This window comes from Myiozetetes cayanensis, unplaced genomic scaffold (genome assembly GCF_022539395.1).
Source record: "Myiozetetes cayanensis isolate MyiCay16 unplaced genomic scaffold, myiCay2020 scf3, whole genome shotgun sequence".
In the NCBI taxonomy this organism is placed as follows: Eukaryota; Metazoa; Chordata; class Aves; order Passeriformes; family Tyrannidae; genus Myiozetetes; species Myiozetetes cayanensis.
In genome coordinates this window covers 30,858,940-30,881,898 of record NW_026087521.1, presented here as the reverse complement: position 1 = coordinate 30,881,898, position 22,959 = coordinate 30,858,940, and the positions used below count along the sequence as shown (strand labels likewise).

At 39.3% G+C, this 22,959-nt stretch overlaps 1 long non-coding RNA gene across 7 annotated transcripts in view; it reads right to left on the bottom strand.

Moving 5' to 3' along the window:
- The window catches only part of LOC126645104 (uncharacterized), a 54,819-nt gene extending 33,538 nt beyond the window's left edge, over window positions 1-21,281 (bottom strand). For 6 of the 7 annotated variants that reach the window (XR_007630070.1, XR_007630069.1, XR_007630071.1 and 3 more), the window contains exons 1-2: window positions 13,951-21,281; window positions 15-106 (exon numbers count right to left, since the gene is read on the bottom strand). This is a non-coding gene — a long non-coding RNA (uncharacterized LOC126645104). The remainder of the gene's footprint in view (window positions 1-14; window positions 107-13,950) is intronic. The other variant, XR_007630075.1, reaches the window with a different exon arrangement.
- Between the last annotated feature and the right edge of the window lie 1,678 nt (window positions 21,282-22,959).

Sequence of the window (22,959 nt, the reverse complement as noted above, 5' to 3'; positions counted from 1 at the left end):
AACACAGTGTTTACCTGATTAGATCTTTCAAAAAGCTATGAGTGTCTCCTAAGGTCAGAACAACAACTCTTCTTCCTGTTCTTCACTTGTAGCTTTATCATATGACCTAAAAAAAAAAAAAAAATTGAAGGGAGAAGAGCTGGAATATGGCTATCGTATGGGGACAAGGTTCTGCTCTTAGGCTTCCATTGTCTCTTTAAAAGCTTTGCAGGATAAAATAGGCAAACGGGATTTCCTATAGAAAATGCTGATTCAAACCAGACAGAAAATACACCCTTTTTTTCTTTCAGCCAGTGACTTACCATGGGTATCCCTGAAGAACTTTGTGCTTCGTATAGTGCTACAATACCACACTACTGACACCACAATGCAAATAGAAAGTGACAACAGAAGAAAGAGTAGATACTGTGGGAATGCCATGTAGACACCAAACCATACCCACCCCATTCCCCCGACATCCCCAAACAACTCCAACATCAATAGTTTACCCCGAAATGGTAAACTTAAAAGGTCATTATTAAAAACAAGAAAATAATCCTCACTATGTAGTGAATCAGAGCATATTTCAATCACACGCTAATAAGTTGAACTTAAAAATAAAATATTACATATATGTTATTGAAATACATAATAAAATGTAAATCACAAAAAGCTCATTAAAAGAGCAACAAGAATGCTATGACTCATTTCCTTATGTATTTCTGTTTGGCAACTTAAGCATTTCCTCATTTTCTAGAGCTAAAAGATACAATATCTTGATTTTTTTTTTTTACTGACTTTCTCCTGGGACATGAATAATGCTTTTTCATTGCTTGAATTGCTTATCAAAGAGTTTTAACTGTGGTTGTTTAAAATCTCACTTCTTCAGTCTCATCAGTATTCTCTACCTGTGCTCACCACTGGTGAGGTGGCACCTCAAATACTGTGTTCAGTTTTGGACCCCTCCCTACAAGAAGGACATTGAGGTGCTGTAGAATGTCCACAGAAGGGAAACAGAACTGGTGAAGGATCTGCAGCACAAATCTTATGAGGAGAGGCTGAGGAAACTGGGGTAAACACTCTGGAAAAAAGGAGTCTTGGAGAAACGTTACCAGTCTTTGTAACTACCTGACAGGAGAGTATAGCAAGTTGGGGATCCATCTCTTCTACCAAGTAATAGGCAATAGACAAGAGGAAATAGATTCAAGTTGCACTAGGGGAGATTTAGATTGGATATTAGGAAAAAATTCTTCACCAAACAGTTGTCAAGCATTGCAATAGGATGCCCAGGGAAGTGGTATTTAAAAGATGCTTACATGTGGCACTTTGGGACAGGATTTAATGGTGGACATGGCAGTGCTGGGTTAATGGTTGGGCATACTCATTACCTAAAATGACCGCTTGTATTTCAAATACAAGAAAGTAACTGTCTATGTATCTTTAGCGGGTGCATTGTAACCCTCTTCCTGGACTGAAAAAGATGGGAAGGTTAGGTGTTAGTACTATATTTTTACATGTGTTTCAATAATAAGTTCATTTTAGTCATTTACACTATAGCTATATTTATATGGCTATACTTATATAGTTTAGGTTGAGCTTATAGTGACACCAAGCCTTCCATGTTCTAATCCCAGGACTTGTGCCCAAACACACATGTATCTTAACACTAAAATTTCCACTGAACTCCCAAGAAAAAAAGTGCACTTCTGCAACTCAGTCTTTTTAACGAATATCTTGAATTTACTTACTGAGTGTTCAGTCTTAACAGAGAAATTAACCCAAAGTCTTTCATATTGACAATTTTCACTTTTCCACACCATTATTAGGAATAAAATTCATCATCATTCACTTTTACTGGTTAAAAGTACTTTTAAATATTTGTCCAAATTTGTGCAATATTTCATTCCTTTTACTAAAATATTTTTGGAAGCGTCTTTTATTTTCAGTTATAAAGCTTCTTCATTCCTTCCAGACCTAATCAATTTCTCAAGATGTTTAGGATATTTGTTCAGTTAGGGAAATTTTGAAAGTGTTCAGTTTGCATGTATGGTTCTAAAAGTTCTCTACAATTTTAGTTCTGCATTACTTTTTTTTTCTCTGAACTGATCAGTAGAAAATCAAAGTCAAGACAGTTTTCACAGCTGGTACCAAATGGATTGTTAGAAGTGATAGCTGCTTGACCTCAGAATTTTACACTTTTGCAAAAGTCTTGTGCAATGACCCAGGCTGGTGAGCAATTCTGTTGTCTAATTTCACAAAAGGAAAGAGCTGGAGAGTCATGGTATCACACCAGTATGGTATTCAAAAGTCTGTACTGCTACTCTGAAGCAAAATTTTCATCAGTGGGAATCAATGTAAATAATTCTTTAGTAAAATATTCTGGCTAAATCCATGCCAGCTGAAAGAAAGAAAAGACTTCAACCAGTGTGTGAAATGTTAACTTAGAACCAATGTCTACATGCCCTGAATAATTGCACATAAAATCTCTTATGCAACAGGTAAATCCTTAAAGTTTTACTGGGTGTGTAGGAATAAAAAAAGGTCAGCCAATTGACTGCATATGGTTCAACAGCTTTTTCCTTTGACCTTCTAAAATCTTTCCTGCTATCATGCTAAAAGAAACTAGTATTTGTAATGAATGAGAAAACTAAAAATATTGGATTATGAGAACTAAAACTAAAAAACATTAAGCACTTTTTAGAAAGATTTACAAATATGATAGATAGTGTTTAGTTCTGAAGAGATCAAACTCTGATGGTACCCCCAAAGGAAAAGGAGCTTGATTGTCTTATTATTGTTGGGAAGACTAAAGCTGGAAAGAAACAATGTCATGAGCCATGTCCATCAAAGATGACAAAGAAAATCCAGCATGATGACAAAGAGAGAAAAAAAATGCAGACTGTGTCAAAGTCACTGAAAAATCATGGTAAAAATTGCCTTTGCATTGTGTTGTGTAACTTCTGTTCACCTCTTCACTTCCTATCAATACAACAATGTTCTGCTTCACATTCTTCATCTATCATCTTGATAAATAAATTCTTTTTTAAATTAATCATTAACTAGCAATCCACCATGTTTGCATAACATTTCTTGAATTAATCTCTTGCTAATTTCTCCTTCCTTACAACTGCCACGACTTAGAAGAAGTTTGATTACTTGCTTCTAATAAATATTTTCTTCACAATTAGAAATTTGTCTCAGTGCAAAACTGAAATGTGAAATGTAATATGACAATATGTCCCACCCTACCTTAAGTAACCGTGACAGACAGATAATTTGATTTCTTAATTTAAAATAATTCATAAATGTAGATGTCCTTCATCTGGAAACCATCACAACTGTGCAGATTAGGCTGGCAATGCTGCATTATCAGGGCGACCTATCTTTCAGCAAAGGCAAAACCAAACTGCAGACTTAGACTTAATTAAGAACTAGCTAAAAATTTGCCTGTATTTTTGAAACTTTTGAAATGAGGCAAATAAGAACTCAGTAGTTGTTCAAATATTTCTATTCCATTTTAGACTTAGTTATGAAAAACAGAAAATAAAGAAATTTATTAAAAGTTAAGAGAAAGGGTTTTTTTCTGAAATTCAACTTGTTCCTTTCAGACACCAATTCTCTAGTTTCAGGGATCTTTTGAAGTACTCCAATAAGAAAGAAATCAACCCAGTTAATGTCTTGAGTTTTAAAAGTAGTAAGGTTAAAAAACAGAGAAACATATTTAGATTAATTTTCTACTACAAGAACATTTATATTCCCTAACTCTAGAGGTAGAAATTATTTCTCAGAAAAAATATGTATTTTAAAGTGATAGAGTGAACAGAATAGAAACACAAATTAAAAACCATTCTGCAGTCCTAAATAATTCTTGCAGAGAATTAAGTAATTAATTTCTCCCTCATACTAGCTTGCTGGAACACAAAGTCAGTAGGTCTTCTTCAGGGAGTAAATTGTCTTTTACAGAGCAAAACTTGCTGGTTAAACTGTATATTGGAAAAATCTCTGCAAAGAAAACAATCAAGTTTGTCAGCATTCTGGTGAGAGTCTTTAAACAGACAAGTTCATTGAACTCATGGAATAGCAGAAAAAAAAGTCAAAAACATAGATACACCAAAGAAGACCTATCATAAGTAAACATAAACCAACCTATTGTTTCTCTGCCCAGTTTGGAACAGTCATAAAGCAATTTCAGAGAAAACCTGTGATGATAACTACTCTTTTATTATGGAATGTTGTGTAGAAAATCAGTGCACCATATCTCATTTGGATAAACCCAGCGATTTCTACCTCTCCTGACAGCCTGACTTGCTTTACCTTCCCCCCAGCTCTTCCACAAGAACACTAATCTTACCTACATTCTAATACTATGTCATATTGAATTTAGGGATGGATAATGCATTAACATCATTGTGCACTTTATAACTGTTTCTAAGTGGAAGTGTTTCAAAGTTTGAGTTAATATAAAATGAATATAAAGTTAATATCAAGCTTCAGGAAAAAGAAAGTGTCCATACTGTTTAAAAATTATTTTCTGAAGTGATTGAGGTGCAAACAGTCCTTTAGTAAGCTTTGCTTCAACATCTGATGGCCTTGAAAATCTTGAATTAACAATTTTGCATGCAGAATTTGAACAACCTTTCCTTATTCACTCTTCCTTTGGTGGGTTTCTTAACGTTTGTAGTCTCCTCCTTGTCTAACAAGGGCTTTGGAACAGGAGCATCTATACTCCTTCACTCTCTGGCCTGCCATGCATGAAGTCAGATAAGAAAATCTTCAAACCCAAGAGCCTTAGGAACAAAGTCCTTCCCTGTAATATTCTCCCATGTATTTCTTCATTTGTAAAATTCATTGCCTACTGTCAGTAGACAGCAAGCCACAATTTCAAACTCAAGTTTGTGTAGCCTTGGCTTTTCTCTGCTTCTTTGTCACTGTTGCCTCTGAGCAGATTTCTAGGAAAAACAAGACATGACTGACATTTTAATAGTTGTCTTTCACTATAAAATTTCCAGGGGAAGCCAAGAGAAATTATAGTTACTGGTACAAACTAAGAAAAGCCAGATCATAAACCAGCTGGTTTATGACTTCAGCTGGGGAAACTGAAAAAATACAGGTTTTATTCTGACTCTATTGGCAATAAGAAATCAACTTTCCTATAGCGTTGTCTAGAAATAGTGTAGGACTTACTCCAGCCAAATCCTTAAACTGAAGTGCAAGAACTCACACAGATAGTGGGACAATTTCTCTCCTAAGGTAAATGGTACACATTAACCTCAATGAGGTTTTGCAGGGCTGGGACAACAGAGAGGAATGTGCAAGTTGTCTTACTAAATTTTTAATAACTGTGGCATGGATGATGCACACACTCTTTAGAAACCTGTGGCCTCCACAGTTTTTATAACTTTGTCTTACTCATTTCAAGTCGTGCCCAACCCCTGATTTGGTAAACATTCATAAAAATTATTGTGGAGGGCTAAAGTGCAGCCTCCAGGATTGTCAGGATTCCTTGATCCCAAGAAGTGTGTTTACCCTGCTTAAGGAAATATCTGCCTCCTTTCCTTTAATCTTTCCTTCCTTTACAGGAGATGAAACAAAACTTTCCTTCATTCTGCTTTATTTTCTCATGTCTTTAATTGTTGTATATTTTGTAATTAAACAAACAAATTACAACAGCCATAGCATGTAAGGAATTTCCTCAGGACTTTGAAATTTCTGCAATGTATTGATTTTTATGAATGACTATCCTCAAATCATCTCCCTCCAGATTCTTAACTACTCAGATAATGAGAAAGACTGAATAAGGTGATTTATGGAAATATTTAAGATCCACTGCACTTTATAACAGTCTTGGAAAAGCAGTCCAGTGACACAGCTCTGTAAATCTATATTGTAATTAAATTTCATTTTTCCCTCCCCATCATATTTTGTATTTATTATAATTATTATTGAATATCTTTACCAAAAATGTAAGTATTATTGCCTAAATTTTTTACACTAAGTGTTGCACGTGCCTGAAGTCATGCTGAAGGTATTCTCAATGCCTTCCTGAGCAACCATAAGGAAAATTCTACCCTGTTAGTTTATGATGTGATCAACAGTGTATGGCTATTTCAGGTGATACAGAGGAACAAAAGACTTTGAAGAAAAGAAGAAAGCTCTGTTCCCCCCAAACACACTGTCTTTAACTCCTTGCTCTACGAGGTAGTGAAACTCAACAAATATAAAGTCTCTGAAAGCTTCTTAACATGTTCTACATTATTCCTCTGTGATTAGTTTCTTAAAGTAAGAGGAGAGCACAGTGAAACTGTTGGCGCTGTCCAAAATCATTAGTGTGGTAATTTGCCTTGGCCCAGCTACAAATAACATTTATAGGCAGAAGAGAAACAGCCCAGGTGCACTGGGAGGAAGGACTGGGTGTGGGGGGTGAGGTAGAGCCCCTGCCTTGAATCTGCACAGTGCCAGGAGGCTGTGGACAGTGCTGAAGAGGTGGCCCTGCTATGCTGTGTGGGAATGCGGTGTCAGAGGGCAGCAAGAGAAGCTGTGTTTTCCACAAAAGAACAAAGCATTTATATATGTAAAGCTCAAACAGAAAGTGAAAATGCAGTTTGAGAATACTCCAAGATGAAAGTGACACCTTTACTATTTGGAAGAGGAATAAATCCCAGCCCGTTTCTAAGCAAGCAATGTCTGAATTGCAGAAATTTGTTATTTGACATCCAACAGAAAATAAAAATAGGCCCAAGGCAAAAAGAAAAGCAGGGGGGCAGGGGGGAAATCTCAATCTCAAAATCACATTCTACAAGAGCAGATGTTCTTCAATAAACTCTTCAAGTCAAGACAAAGAGATATTGGAAGATGATGCGAGAATTTTAATGAATTACCAGGTTTGTAAAAGTTTGCAGATACAATTCAACAGGGATAACATGAAAAAGAAGATGGAAACAATGAGACTGCTAAAGTCTTCCTAAGATTGGAGATCAACAAACAAGAGCTGAAAGCAGAAATAGCAGAGGAGTATTTCAATGCTGTGAAATCAAATGAATCACGTATTTATATAACATGCCCAAGGCAGCACAGCACAAGGACTAGTCATTTTAACAGTGAAAGAACATGAAACATTCAGATCTTAAGAAGTGTGGTTCAGTGGAACGCCACAGAAAGCAACACCACCCTGTAATTGGCTTAGAATGGATCTGAAGGTCTCATTTCCTCTGAAGGCAAAATGAGGGGACTATCTAAACTAAGAATTTTTAATGTCTTGTAGAAGGCAGCAAAGCTTTCACTAGACCTGGAAAAGACTACGTCTCCAAGAAATTGTGCCTCACCCTGAAGCTACAAAACAAGGCTGCAGAGATCCTTCCTTTGGGATATCACAGAGCGGAGAAAAGATGAGGGAGATTTGTACTGTCTTAGGGGAATTGATGTCCAAAGGCAATTCCTTCTCTGACCAAATAAAGGAAATAAGGATCCTAAGTACCCTGCTTCATAGCTGCAAAGCTGCCTCAGATAGCCCAAAAATATGAATGGCCCCCATCTTCCATGGACATCCAGCCTAATTAAGTGGCATGGCAAAATAAGCTCCATCACCATTTTAAAAGATATCTACAACTTCATGGAGCATTGAGCCCACTCTCAGCAATTTCTTTTGATACATTTTGAGAATCTCAATGGGACTGAGCATGTAAAAAACAGAGGCAGAAGGGTGCCTACTTTCTGGCTTCTGACTGAGCTTAGGTGGTGACTTAAATACCAGATTGCTCAGACCATTCAGGAAGATGATTCAGAAATGAACAAAGGTATTATTCTGCGCTGTCCAGAAAAAAATGTGAGATGCTCTTGGAAATTACTCACCCCAAGAAATCAGGCAGCAGCCGATCAGCAGCATCACACATTTTGGACAAAATCACCTAAATTCTGCACGGTCAATTACTGGAATTAGGCCTGACCAAATGCACAAAAAGAAAACATCTTCAGCTTTCAAATAAGATAGAAATGCCAGTACAGATGATCAATGTCCACAGTTTTAACACCCCTGATGCATCAGCATGGGTTTAATGGGTGAGTTGAGAAGTTATATAACATACTTGGTTTTATTCAGCACTTACTTTGGGAGTAAGCACTTTGGCACTGTCTGCATCTCAGCTGCAGTCTGTGGAAATTCCTGAGCCCTGTATCTATTTTCATGGTGTGAGAAACCAAGTTATGGAAGATGGTGAGGAAAATGTTGACCTTCCCAACTTCAATTTGGTATGCTATAAGAACAAAACTGGAAAGTGCATCCAGACCAAAGGTCTTCAAAGATCTCCCATACCAAGCTGTTTTGACATAGTCACTGTTTTTGTCTCAGACCATGTTGGTTCAGCTCTAGGTGTTTCACCCAAACCATAAGATTTCTCTGCCTTTATATTTTAAACAGCTCACTCAATGTGCTGAAGTTTACATAGATGACATTTTGATATGACTTTGTATTTATATAGCAAAAAGCATGACAGATGGCTCAGAACAACTTGGGGAAAAGCCCAGCCTGATGGATTAATGCTAAATAAACAGGGCAAGAAGGTAAGTTTAGACAGATGAAATATGGGAGGAAAAGCTCATACAGGAAGATTTGCAAAGAGAGGTTACTTGTCTCAGGGCTGCTGGGAGGAAAAAAGTTTCCTTGGAATGGTAAAGTAGACCAGGAAAATACATCTAATTAGGCTGCCTTGGTCAACAACGTGTACGCACTTCAGAATGAAAAAGAACAGAGGATGGAAGTGATGGTCAGATGCCTGAGACACATTACAGACAGTAACAAGTGCTGAGCATCAATGCAATTCACTCATACAGAAATGAAGGGCCTGCTTGTGTGTTTATTATGGGAAGCAGAGTCACAAGGCAGGCTCAGGATGACAATAACAAGCCATAGTGCTTGAGACTGGAGCTGGCTCATGTCCTGCTGATCCAGAACTTGAGTACACTGTGTTGGCAGCATCCTGCAGTACAGCACTTGGATATCACAGGCAATGCCAGTGTTTCCTTTCAAGCAGAACAGACCTAAAGTGTAGAACAGTATGACATAGGTAAAATATTATCCTCACTTTAAACACTGAGTTAAACAGTAGATGTCACTGTGCTATAGCAAAACATGCATTAGCAGTAATTATCCAATGCACTAATATTAGGACAGCAGTTTACACAATCTATCCATCTGAATTTTCAGACTGGATTTTCCAGGCTAGACTTCAGAAGGGGTCTCTCATTTCCTACTGTGGAAACCAGGCCACTGCCCAGCTGAGACTGCAAAAGTAGGGAAGGCAGCAGGAGAGTGAACCAGACTGATGCTGACTTCAGACATGCTGTGGGGGCTGGAAAATGAGTCTCCCCTTTGGCAGCTGGTTAGGGATGTTGCTGTTTAGTATCTAAAGCTCTCAACTAAATCAGGTTACTGATGGGTACTTAATGAGCTGATACACTAAAACACTGTACTATTCTGTGTACTTCAAAGAATTTATTGTCCAAGTAGCCTGATTTCTCCTGACTCTGACACCAAAAAGAGGAAATAAAAGATGTATTTGAGATCTGGAGCACAGCCAGATTCAGGGTAAGCCTTCTCTGCAGTCTAATTGATATGTGACTGCAGCACAAACAGACTTTTCCATCCATTTTGGTGCAGGTAGGAATGACACTCCTAGCCAGTCTTGGGGTGTGGAAATCCTGCAAGATATCCATTCTGACCTGGAGCTTATAATCCAATATTGCAGTTGATTGCAGCAGTAGCAAAATAAAAGGTGTCCCAGGTCTGCTTACAGGCCCTGCAATCACCGACTTTCCATGGAGACAGTCCTGCTGACTCATTAGTTGAGAGCTTTAGATGGTAAATTGCAGCATCCCTAAACACCTGCATAGTGTGTCTTATTTAGGATATTTGACACAGGCAGGTCTGAGCAACAGAAAGGCAGCATAATCAGCAGCACGCGTTCTACCAGCAATGACTGCCGATCTGTACCGAGAACTATTAATTTTAACCCCACGTTGTTCCTCCCAAAGCTCCCCATAACATTTAATTCTCTTGGCTGAAATGCATTTCCCTGGCAATATTAGCATGTGGACACAGCACCACTGTTGGGCAGCTTATCCAAATAACCAATGGAAATTGTCCTAGTAGAAACACCATGCTAACAAGGCAGCCAACTAATGATGCAGTAAGAAATATGGTGCACTGTGAACTGGGGTAAACCAGCATCCAGATTTACATTGTCACAGAGAGGCAACACAGTAACTCTTTGATCCAGCAACACACTGTGATACCCATGTGAAATAGCTCTAGTGTCTCTAGCTGCTGTGGGACACTTTGAGGTGTCTTGAAACCTGTATTCACCACTGACACATGCTGTTGCTATGTTGTTGTCCTCGATGAAATACTTGGAAAAAGATAGGGTGGAGCAATCATAGTTGGTGTTGGACTTGATTTCCACTGGAAACTGGCTTATCTATCTGTTGAGCTCTTGTTTAAGAGTACAGTGATGAGACATGAACTGTGAGTCCAAATCTTCCCTCATGGATGCTAATTTAGAAACGCATATCTTCATTTCTTTTTGTACCAGTGTGACAAGGCAATGAGACTTAGGGACCAGATACTCACTTGCTCTAAAATCAGCACTGCTGATATGTCAATTTTGACCCACATTGTCTTTACCTACCTAACTTCTAGTCATGGTGCCAGCCCAAGAGTAGAAACTCATCCTAACATCACAACATAGGCTGACTAAACATAGTCTGCTAGCCTGCCACTGCTACTCAGCCTGGTTCAAACTAGCATATACCCATATATACCAGGGTACTATAGTAATTTCTGTGGCTGCTATTCAAATGTAGTGGTACTGAAATCTAAAGGTATCTTTACAATAAGCTTGGTGTCAATCTCTTTTTGTATTCATTGAAATTGGAGTTAAACATGGAGATATGTAGACATTTGTAGCACAGATTTTGTCCAGAATGTGGGGGGAAGGGGTAAAAATAGGAAATTTTATGGAAATAGAGCTTTCACAATATTTTTCACACAATTCTACATCCTTTTATAACAACACTGTGGTAATTATTCATTAACCACAATTGTCTGTCCTGCTATTGACCTGCTGGAGTGTAATTGTAGCAATGCATGTGTGGTCTCCAAAGGGTCCCTCGGTAGGGAAAAAAATCAGAGAAGTGACTCCCATCCATCTTGATTATAATTGTAAGCAGAAGGCTGTGCAAAGTCACACAGTCTGGATTTGTTTCCACTGACTCATGGCTGTCTCTGGGAATTCTGAGCAAATACAGCTGCTGAGCAGTCTTTTAAGCTGCTTGGTTGCAGGTTGATCATAATTAGTATCAGAGAGTCAAGGGATGCAGAGCTTTTATGAGGAGTTCATATACAATATGTTTAGTAGCCCAAGGGGGAAGATTTATGCCCAGTGATTTTCTCTGCACATCTGCTCACTTACCTCCTTTTTTGCATACCTATTGCTATTAGTAAGTCTTATTTCTCCTGAAAACAAAGAAATTAGGGAATCTGAGCAATGCCACAGAACCAAATCACTCTTTGATGTTATGTCATTCAAGGTAGGAGGAGAACCAACACTGTAATTCCCCTCTATGTTTGTTTGCTTGCCTAGTTGAACCTCTAAGAATCAAAGGCAGGGCAATTGTTGATCCCAGATTCAGTAGTGCTTTGAAATCAGATAACACTACATTGACAACTTTTTAGATGAATTAGTGTTATTCTGAAGCCTCACATGATGTCAGGCACTACTGTATCCTTCTGGAATAGAACACAGAACTAAGGGGTCATATCCCTCATGCAGTTTCTGCAACTTTGCATTGGTAAGATGTGTGCTATGAAACACCAATGTAAACCAAAGCAGAAGGGCATGTCAAGAGGGAGAACCCCTGACAATGTCACTTTTGTTTCTTATATTATTACAGATGTCATTCATTTTCTTCAATTTTTACTAGTTCTGTATGAAACATTGTGGATATAAAAGATCACCTTCCCTGGTGCAGCTGAGTCTCTGTCCTCTTGTCCTGTCACTAGTTGCCTGGGAGAAGAGAAGGACCCCCACCTTGCTACAACCTCATTTGAGGTAGCTGTAGAGAGTGATAGGATTTCCCCTGAGCCTCTCTTTCTCCAGGCTAAACAAACCCAAGTCCCTCAGCCACTCCTCATATGATTTACTCTCTAGACTCGTCACCAGCTTTGTTGGTCTTCTCTGGGCTTGCTCCAGCCCCACATTGATTTTCTTGTAGTGAAGGACCCAGAACCAGACACAGTACTTGAGGTGCAGCTTCACTATGCTGAGAACAGAGGGTTCATCACTACTGCAGTCCTGATGGCCACACTACTTCTGATACAGACCAGGATACCATTGGCTCTCTTGGCCTCCTGGGTACACTGCAAGTTCATGTTCAGCCAACTATCGACCAGCACTGACAGGACTGGCCCCAATAATGAGTCTTGGGGAACCCAGCTAGTGACCAGCTGCCCACTGGATTAGACTACATTCACCATCACTCTCTGGGCCCAGCCATCCAGGCAATTTTTAACCCAGCAAAGAATGCACCTGTCCAAGCCATGGGCTTCCAGTTTCTACAGGAGAATGTTGTGGGAAGCAGTATTGAAGATTTTACTGAAGTCCAGGTAGACAACATTCACAGCCTTTCCTTCATCCACTAGGCAAGTCACTTGGTCATAAAAGGAGATCAAATTGGCCAAGCAGGACCTGCCTTTCCTAAACCCATGCTAGTTGGGCCCGATTCTGTAAGGTTGTCCTGTAAGTGCTGCATGATGGCAGTCAAGATAATCTGCTCCATGCCCTTCCCCAGCACTGAGGTCAGGTTGAAAGGCCTGTAGTTCACCCAGCCTTCACAACTTATTATCAGTTGGATATTCGGTGGATAACTAGTGGATAACTCAGCTAATCAGATATAGGGTCTTCACTATATGAAACAGGCATGACAGTGGAGAGAGTGGACAGAGTAATTCCCTCCATTGGCCAAGCCAGTGTAAGTGCACAATGGGCTGAGGTGAGTACATCTGATCTCTGAAAATTCCTCTACTTATGCAGGGTCATCCTTTCCTCAAAGGGCAAGTGCTCCAGCTCCTAACCATCCTGGGGTTGGATGGACTCCTCCATTTATTCACTCCAGCTTATTGAGGCCCTCCTTAGGCTAGATTAGAGCATGGTAGAACTGGATCCGACATTCTGAATGTGGTCTGATAGGTCATAACTCTCAGTCTACTGGCTGTGCCCCCATTTATGCAGCCCAGGGGGCCACTGGCCATCCCTGATGCCAGGTTTTAGCTGCCCACCAGGACTCCAGTGAGCTGCTCCCTAGCCAGGAACACTCCACCCCAACCTGGACAGCTGCAAGGGGGCTTCCGTCTCATGGACAGCACTGGGTATTCCTCCTTTGGCATAGTGTCCATTGCAACTATCTGTCAGGTAAATGGTCAAACCACAGAACCATGAATGACAGGCCCGGATTGGAGCAGCCTGCTCTTATGGAAGGTGTCTCTGCCCATCTGTGGGATCATTTTACACTGACATCCTTTTTCCTTTATATTATGAATTACAATATAGATCTGTTAAAATAATTCCAGATTTATTGGAAATAGCTAGCAGAAATCTATTTCTAGGTTTTAAATACTGATTAATTTCTCTTTATATGCATATACCATCATAACATCCCTCAATTACCTTGAAGCAACACATAAGCAGTTGTTTGCCAAAGTGTGTCACCTTCATCTTTGTCATACCTAAAAAATTTATCAGAGGCAGAAGAGCCCCCTGGCCTCCCAAAGGCGGAACAGAAAAAGCTATTCTCTAGGACTTTGTCATTACAGTCTTCTTTTCTGTGTAAGAGCATAGTACAGGTTTAGAGAAATTGAAGTCTAGTTTCCATTGTCTTCTATTAACCTGTGCAAGATATTCTCAAATCCCAGCTATGCTTTACCAGAGCAAGGTGGTCTGTGTAGCTCTTCAGAGCATAGTAAGGTCTCAGACACCACTTGTTGAAGTGTAGTGATTTCTTTTTCCTGGACAAAGGAGGAAAAAAAAGTAAGTGACCAAACTTTTGAATGGTGTTAACCAAACTCAGTTCCCACAGACATCTCACTAAAATCCCTTTGAAAGCATGACATAGACAAAGGTTTTCTCTTCAGCAAATCCTGTTTGGCATCCCGTGAAAAAATATACTGAACATGTCCGGCAAGTATGTCTTCTATTACATGATCTCCACTTGGAAAAGGGTAAAGTTATTACGTGAGAGGAAGGTCAAATATTTAAAATGCTACACACTCAGAATGAGGCTCCATCTAGTCTGGTATTAGAGATGTCAGTTTAAGAGCTAATTAATAGCAAAGCCACTACATGCTGCCTCACAAGAACACCTCTCATTCTAGTAGTTACAAGTTTAGGAATATGCCTAGGTGGAGTTTACATTTGGATCAGGGTACTTAATAGGCTCTGATGAGCCTCTTAGTCATGAATTTGTCATTATGAAGTAATTTTTATTTGTAGTTTCTGTAACTTCCTATTGGTATGAGTTTCACAATTTAACTATGCTTTACATATGTAAAAAAATATTCACTCCTAACATTAATACAGAACCTCAGTGATCACTTGAAAATAAATGAAAATGAAATTTCTCCTTAAAAGAGAAGCATAATCTTATGCTGCAATAAGATTGGTAATATTTTCCTCTTTTTTATGATGCAAATAACTGTCTGTGGTTTATAATGTCAAAAAAATGGAAGAGAATGCAGTGAGCATATAATTTCTGTTGAATAGCTCTCTTCTATTTCTGATACAGCATATTTTCATGTTTGTATGTTTCTAGTTAGAAAATATCTACTATGAGAGGTGTCCAGATGGAAGAGCGGATTGTAGTGAACTCACCAGCAGCTGTGGGCATCTGAGGGCCAAACAGGAGAAACCTGCTCCAAAGGCAGCAAAGACCCTGAAGGGTCATTATTCCCTGCAGACCCAGCACCATGCTGAAGCTGCTGAATTACTCCTATAAATGCAGCACCACACAAAAAGCACCTGACTTGTTTCCATATCTGGCTTAAATCTGGAAAAAAATTTGGTTGCTTTATGTGCCACCCACTCTAATATAAACATTATGCAGAAGTTTAGCTAGACCCCATTTCCCCTGCCCATGGACTTGTCAGTGAACTCTCACCAGTTCCTTATCTTTGTGCTCCAAACAGCTGATGTGCATCACAGGAATGTTCAGGGCAGGGACAGCCCAGCCTCAGGTGATTCAGCTTTGGGTGGGAATATCCACATGATCCCACCCAGGTGGCTCCCAGCACCGAGGGCTGACTGTGGCAGTGAACCCTTAGAGCCATAGCATGCAGTACTGCTGTCCAGGGACACGTCATGGTTTTGGCTGAGCTACTGTTGCCTGTTGCTGGGCAGTGCCCATCATGCCCTATCTGGGATGGATCCTTGAAAACAATCAAGCATCCCTCCATGCACACACAGGTTGGACTTAAATATTTCCATTATGCAGGAGATTCCCATTCGCCATGCAGTAAGTATTGGCTGTATATGCTTCCATCAGAAAAGTCATGCATTTTAAAAAGAGATGGAGACAGAAATTTTACTCTTAGCACTTCAGCCTTCTTCCACTGACTTCTGGAATGGGTTTTGTCTTGTTCTGTGGACCTCAACTGAACCATAAGAATCAAGGTAAATTTGAAGAAAATATGTTTTAGAAATGGGAAGATTGTAAATTGTCTATTTCTCTCAGTTTTTGCATTGTGTGCTCAAGATTTTATGGTTTAACGTATTTCTAAGTTGTGACAGCGCACTGGAAGACCTATAATTTTCTTGTAGTAAGCAAAATACCAATTATAAAACAAACTGATAGAACAGAACAGCCAATTTTTAATTCAGGTACTGACTCAAGCACAGTCTGTGAAGATTTCTCCATTTCACTCAATCCAGATTGCAGACAGAACTTCTCCTACTGTGCTGAGCCCTGTGTTTTTCTACTTTTGCAATTTGTATGGTTTATTGTTATTTCAAGTGTTTTTTGTTAAACATTGAGAATAATGAGACACAATTTCCTTCCCACTGGAATGTGATGCATAGTGGTTAAATCTGCTAGAAGGAATGTGTACATACTGTGAGCAATCCAGACAAGGCCAGGGACAGATGTAGGGGTGAGAATGCAAAATACATACACAAAAAGTTCATTAACATTTTTGTTGATTAAATTATTGTACTAATTAGAATGAGAAGCTACCTGATCAGAAGAGCCAGTGGTTTATTATCACTGTCATTTTCTAGAGTTCTTCTGTTAAACATTCACATGAAAAGAAAATGATCATCAACAATTCTTGTATGAGACCACAAAATCACTTAAAGAAAATAAGTTGATTTTTCATAGGGATGGACCGAAAAAGCCAAGTGCACCAACAGTCTGGGCATGTTCCAGTATTCATCAGTCTATGCACTTCTCATTGTCCTGTTATTGACAGTCTCCACAGGTAGCACAGTGCTGTGCCATGCATGCAGAAGTGTTTAATTACATGGCACAGGTCTGGAAGGTGGCTCAGCACTTCATCTGGGAACTCAGCAGAGCCAGACATAAGAGTTTTGGTACTCAAACCAACTTGCTATTAGAATCATAGAGTCTGGGCACATCCTGAAGTCTTGTGGTGTATAACTGACAAAAGCTTCAGAGCCTGTCTTTGACTTAGATGGATATTACCACTCTTTCCAGAGAAAACGGATGGACTTTGTTTGAAAGGAAGCTGGTGGCTGAGATAAGATCAGAGTAGGAATTCTCTGAGGAGGTGGTGCCTCTTTTCACTGTTTCAGAAACTCTGAGCACAGTTCTGAGCTTGGTGTATCAAGCAGTACTTTTTACCTCACTGCTGTAGTTTAACATCAGTACTTCAGACTATTATTAAAATTACAATACCATAAGGTAAATTTTAAGATTAATCTTCAGGATTTTCATCTTCTTTATGTCTTTAGAAAGGAAGAAAGATAATGATAATACCAGACACAGATGCATTATTCAGCAAAGTGGCTGCTACATCATAGAGACCCACGGCAGGGTTTGTGAACCACAAAGGAAATAAGCCATGTTTCCTAAGCATGCTTGGTCACCATCCCAGACCATTACCATTCCACATGACATAGCAATGATAGTTGTCCTACAAGTCTACCCATCTGTACGTAATAGATGTTTATAGTTTTAAGGATTGCAGGACTGATCCAGTGGAAGACACAAACCTATTTGATTTCTCTCATAAGAAGTGCCAGAGAGCAGGCAGGAACACCTTAGTAGAAAACACCTTAGTAGACACCTTAGTACAAAACAAAAAATCTGACTTATCTCTGTTGACCAAATATAACTTATCTCTAGATGAGACCGTTTCCTCATGAGATCACTGGTAGCTTGTGCTATTTCTGGTAAAAATAGCCTTTTTACAACAGAGAAAGAAGGGCAACACCACTAGTTGCCTAGTGAAGTAATAATGTTTCTTTTACTTATTTGTTGTTGTTGTTGGTAAATGACATCAAACCTCAAGGTTAGTTTTATAAATGAAATTCTTTTCTGTCTTCAGTGCAATGATTTATTGCAGACTTTTACAGCAGAAGTCCCTTAGTCTTGGCTTATTTGTAGCATATTTTAAGGAGTTTTTATAAAAATGTATCTGGATTTCTTCATTTGTATGGTACTAAAGGCACTTGAGAATGTTTTCTGTGTTTAACTTGTAATGGCCATGTCCCAGTCTGAAGAATTAAGTATACTGATAGTTTTCATAGCCGATCACAGTGGTCACATCCTAGACTTTGAAAAGTCTACAGAAATTGTAACACCTTCACACAAATGATCAGAAGGTTCTTTACATCCCTGTTCATGGTAACAGTATTTTTGGTGCAAACAAGTTCCTGGACAACACATATGTACAACTTGTGCTTATTTCTTTGCTCTGAACTCAGGCCACCAGGACACTACTAGCACAACAGTTTATAAAGGTTATACCTCCCAGTGTGGCCAAAAAAATTCTGTTACAAGCAGTGCTGAAAATAGCAGTGTCTTAGAAGTAGATACCCAACCTATTTTTGGTTTGGCACTAATTATGAAAAGTATAACTCATTTGGTGTTCCAGACTGAGGAGGCAAAGCGGTTACATGTTTTATTATCCAAATCAAAACGAAGAGATTTCCATTTAGCACCATGTACTTTTAATATTTCAATGTGAAAAAGAATCAGCCTTCATTTCCGATTAGTTTGGGTGAGTTTGGTTGCTCATTTTCTGTGTGTCATGTAGATTTGAATCTGTCATATCATAAATATACATGTTTAATATCCTTTTATCATTTTTATAAGACTAATTATATCTTTAGGCTGTAACGTAGTCAACCATATCTTCATTGGTCTTTTTGCTTATATTTTTAATAATTTCCAATTGAATTGGCATAATAGAAACTAACTGTTATAAAAAACTTGGCAAAGTGCCCATTTTAGTACATTAATTCTGCCAAGTGAGTTGATAATAAGATTGAATGGGATTTGAAAGATTAGAGAGACTGCTTAGAAGGACATGAAGGTTAGTTTTGTACAGCTTTTCAGCTGCTTAAAGGAAGCCAGTATTTGAATTTTTGTCTGTACTTTCGTGATGAACTCTTTCTATAATCTTCTTCTGGGGGAAATATGGTGCCAAAATTAAAAAATTAAATTAAAAAAGCTGAGGATTTTTTTCTATTAGATTTGGATGCTGAAATTGATCCACATAGTCACAAAGTTTATTAACACAGAAGCTTATGTGTCAGTGCTGGATAACTGATCAGGTGACCTACATGCTGTGACAGCATACTCAGACTGCTCAATTTTATATGTTTTTCTATTTTATGCTGGGGACTGTAGGCAGAGGAACATGGCAAAATTTAATCAGAGGAGTCAGTGGGAGATGACTTGTGGCTTCTTTCACTGATTTTGCAGAAATTGTTTCTCCTTGTTTCAAATGCAAGACAGACTGCACAAATGGTTGAAAATAGAAGTGATTGGCTATAGAAAGAAGTAGCTAGGAAAAGCAGACAAACACAACCCTGATGAAATCAGCAGCCTTCTCAGACCATCAGGTTTGTCTGTTTGATGGATGATCAAGCATTGTTTGCAGCTTCTAATGCCTGTTTCATATTTATCATTCATAAATCAAAGTCTTGGCAAATTCAAACGTATCTGCAATTTTGTTAAGACAGATGAAGAAAATAACTTTTTGTGTTTGTTTCTTTTCAACCACACTATTATAAGGCATTGCATGAACCCTATTAAAAATATCTTGCTATTATTGCATGATTGCAACTTTGTATACCTATAGTTGTTCCCTGCTCTTGTGGCACCCAGGTTAAACATTTCCATACTAAACCCAAAACAATGTGTGAAAACAAAGAATCAGAGCTATCAGTCCAGTATATTCAGAAATTCATCTGAGATGTTACAGACCTTTTCATTCAAAGGCTTGGTGATAGAAATTGTGGAAACCCATTTAGTCATGGAATTTACTGTCCATATATGGAACAGGTTGCCCAGAAAAGTTTTAGATAATCCATCCCTGGAGGTATTCAAGGCCAGGCTGGATGGAGCTCAGAGCAACGTGGTGTAGTGGAAGGTGTCCCTGCAAGGGCATTGGAACTAGATTTTTAAGGTCCCTTCCAACACAAACCATTTTATGATTCTATGATATTTCCTGAGGTGAAGACTTTGTCTGAAACAGTTTTAAAAAGCCTGGAAGTTCATTATTGTTTGGGGGCCCTCTGAGGGCAGGTGGCTGGAAGGAGACGTCCAACAGATGTTGGACATTATTCCCTGAAAGTTTCATGCTCTCCACAGTGTGAAAGAAAACCGATAATCCCTCTTAACAATCAAAATCCTGTTAGGATGGCAAGAATCCATTGTGTCTTGATACCAGGATAAAGTTACTGTAATTGCTTCATAAGAATTTGTTATCTTGCAGGAAAAGGACTAGGTTCTCTGCCTTTCACTTTCTCCTGGCCTTCTTTGGCTCTAATTAAAGTAATACTTTAGGTAGGTATTACCCAGAAGAAGTATCTCCTCCTGATGTGGTTGGCAACTTGGTAAATCTGGATATCAAGGGTAGAGAAGAAAAGCGAGGAGTTCTGGGATCTGCTGGATAATTGATCTCTGCCCCCTTTCAGGTAGTGCATAATTTTCCTTCCCAATTCCCCTACCAGAAGGATGAACCAGGTGCGCATGGGAATGAGAAGCAACCTGAACTGTGGCAGTCAATAGCCTGACGTACAGAGGTGTGGAAAGGAGCCCACAGAGCAGATGCATTTGCCCTCCAGCAGCCTTGGAGAGTCCAGGCCCTTTCTGGCAGCCCCATGTCCTGCCACGACCCAGTCCAGAGCTTGCAGACATCACACAACTTGATTTCCACAAAGGAAAGCAAGGCAAGTTTAGCACGTTAGCTCCCATTTCTCTATTGGGCTGACTGAACCCAAAGTCAAGCAGACTGGAGGAGATAAATATCTGTACACCATGGTGTGAGCTGGACTGGGGCACATGAATCAGGCATTCCCTTCTCACACCTGTGGCAAAGGTGCTGTAAACACTCAGAAGAGAGAGAAAACATGGGCAATGGTACACTGACATTGTAAAGCTCCTTTGCCACCTGCCAGAGCCATCAATATTATTTTATAATTAGTTTTCTTGTCTCCAGAAAACATATTCAGTAAACAGGAGTTGTGGGTATGTTCTAGTTCTATCCTTGATCCCAGGTGTCATCTCTGCACAACCCTCCTTGAGGTTTCCTTAGATGAGGAATGTCCTCTTCCAGAGGTCTAGCTCTGTTGGTTTAGCAGGGTTGAAGTTGTTCTTGTCTTAGTATCACAAACCTGTGGTGAAACCTGCTGTGAGATCTTCAAATGTGGAAAACACCAAACTGACCAAGACAGTCAGGTGAATTGAAGTGAATAATAGTCAGCAGCAGTATTGTCAGGCAGCTTTGGGGTATATCTTTGTGTTTAAAAATGGACAACAAGTCTGTACACCATGTTTGTTTGTCTAGTTCACATAAAAATCTACGTATTCTTTTCATATTCAGTAGAAGGTTGCTATTTTTTGAGCCAGCCACAACAATGCCAGCCTAGTAATAAATATTTGAGAAAATGAACTTGACTGATAGAAGGCACCATCTGAAAAAAAATATTGCATTGCTTTCAATCTTTTTTTATTTTTCTCCATAATTTACTAACGGGTGGATCTTCATCTCCACTGTTCATATGTAATTTTGGCAACTGGGACATAGCAACCCTGGTTGTGTGTATGGGCTGGAGAATGAGAGAATGGAGAGCAGTACCATGGAAAGGGACCCAGGAAGTGGTGGTCAGTGGAAAGTTGGATAAGAGTTGCAGTTGGCCAGGAGGGCCAACCATGCCCTGGGAGGCATCAGGTCAAAGGAGGTGATTGTCCCACTCTGCTCTGCACTGGTGTGGCCTCACCTCGAGCACTGCATGCAGTTTCGGGCACCACTTTGTAAAAAAGACATTAAACTATTAGAGAGCATCCAAAAGAGGGAAGTGAGGATGGTAAAGTGTCTAGAGAGGGAAATCTTCTGAGGAGCAGCTGAGGTCACTTGGTTTGTTCAGCCTGGAGGAGGCTGAAGGGAGACCTCATTGCAGTTTTCAGCATCCTCACAGGGGAAAGCAGAAGGGCAGGTGTTAATCCTTTCACTCGTGTGACCAGTGACAGGACTCAAGGACATGGCATAAAGCTGAGTCAGGAGAGGTTTAGGTTGGATATGAGTAAAAGGTTCTTCACCCAGAGGGTGGTTGAGCACTGAAACAGGCTCCCCAGGGAAGCAGTCACAACACAAAGCCTGTCTGAGTTCAAGAAGCATTTGACTGACACATGATGTAATTCTTGGGGTGTCCTAAGTAGGGCCAGGAGTTGGACTCAATGATCCTGATGGGTCCCTTCCTACTCAGCATATCCTGTGATTCTAAACTTCTGGATGGGACACATCACTCAGCTAATATGGGGAAAGGACAGGACAAGGGATAAGGACAGTGCAAAAGATCTCTCTTTTTTCTCAGGGCTTCTAGTGTAGAGAAGGTGCAAGGGGGAAGTATTTCACCACTTTTCTCTGTTGTGTACTGAATTTACAAAAGAAAGGCCACAAAAAGGTGACGTACAAATATAGCTTAATGGTCCACATTTAGGTCATAGAGGCATTTTGCAATCATAATAAATCTTAAAATAGGTTAATGTATCTGCCATTCAAGGCAGAGAGGAGTTGTAGAAAAAGTACAAAATATTTTATTCATAAGTCTAGCAAGACCGGGCATTCAATCTGATTGACTGTGCTGACCTACTTTTCATGATCTCACACAGCTGCACTGCTGGTCTCAAAACAGGTTGTACAACAGGTGAACCTGCCCTTCTGATCACTTCAGAATAGTGAGCTAAAGCATGATTTTTAGCTCCGGTGTTTTCTTCTTTGTATTTTATTTTAATTCATTCTAGTGATAGAATGATTTTTTCCTTTATTTTTACCATCTGGTTTTGGTCAGACTTGCTGGCTTAATACTTGCCAAATGTAGAAAAACCTTCAACATGAAGCATTATTATAATGTTACATTCTTTCTTGCAGCCTGGAATTGTACCTAGAGTAGCATCACTATAAAAAAGATGCAAAGTGTGTATGCTTGTTCACTGTATTTTAAAACCATGCCCTGTCTGTGATATACTCTTTCTGGGGTGGGATTCAATATCTTGAAGTGGAAATTTCCAATCAATTGAGTCTTTTTAATATTAATTTATAGTTACTCAAACTACTGTCACTTATTTGAAACCTCTTAAAAGTGGACTTTGATATTCTACAGATCTTCATAGAGAGAAATGAAACTGAATTTGGCACTCCTCTCAATTTTTCTTTTCCTTCTCCTAAGTAATAGTCCTTTTTTGTATATT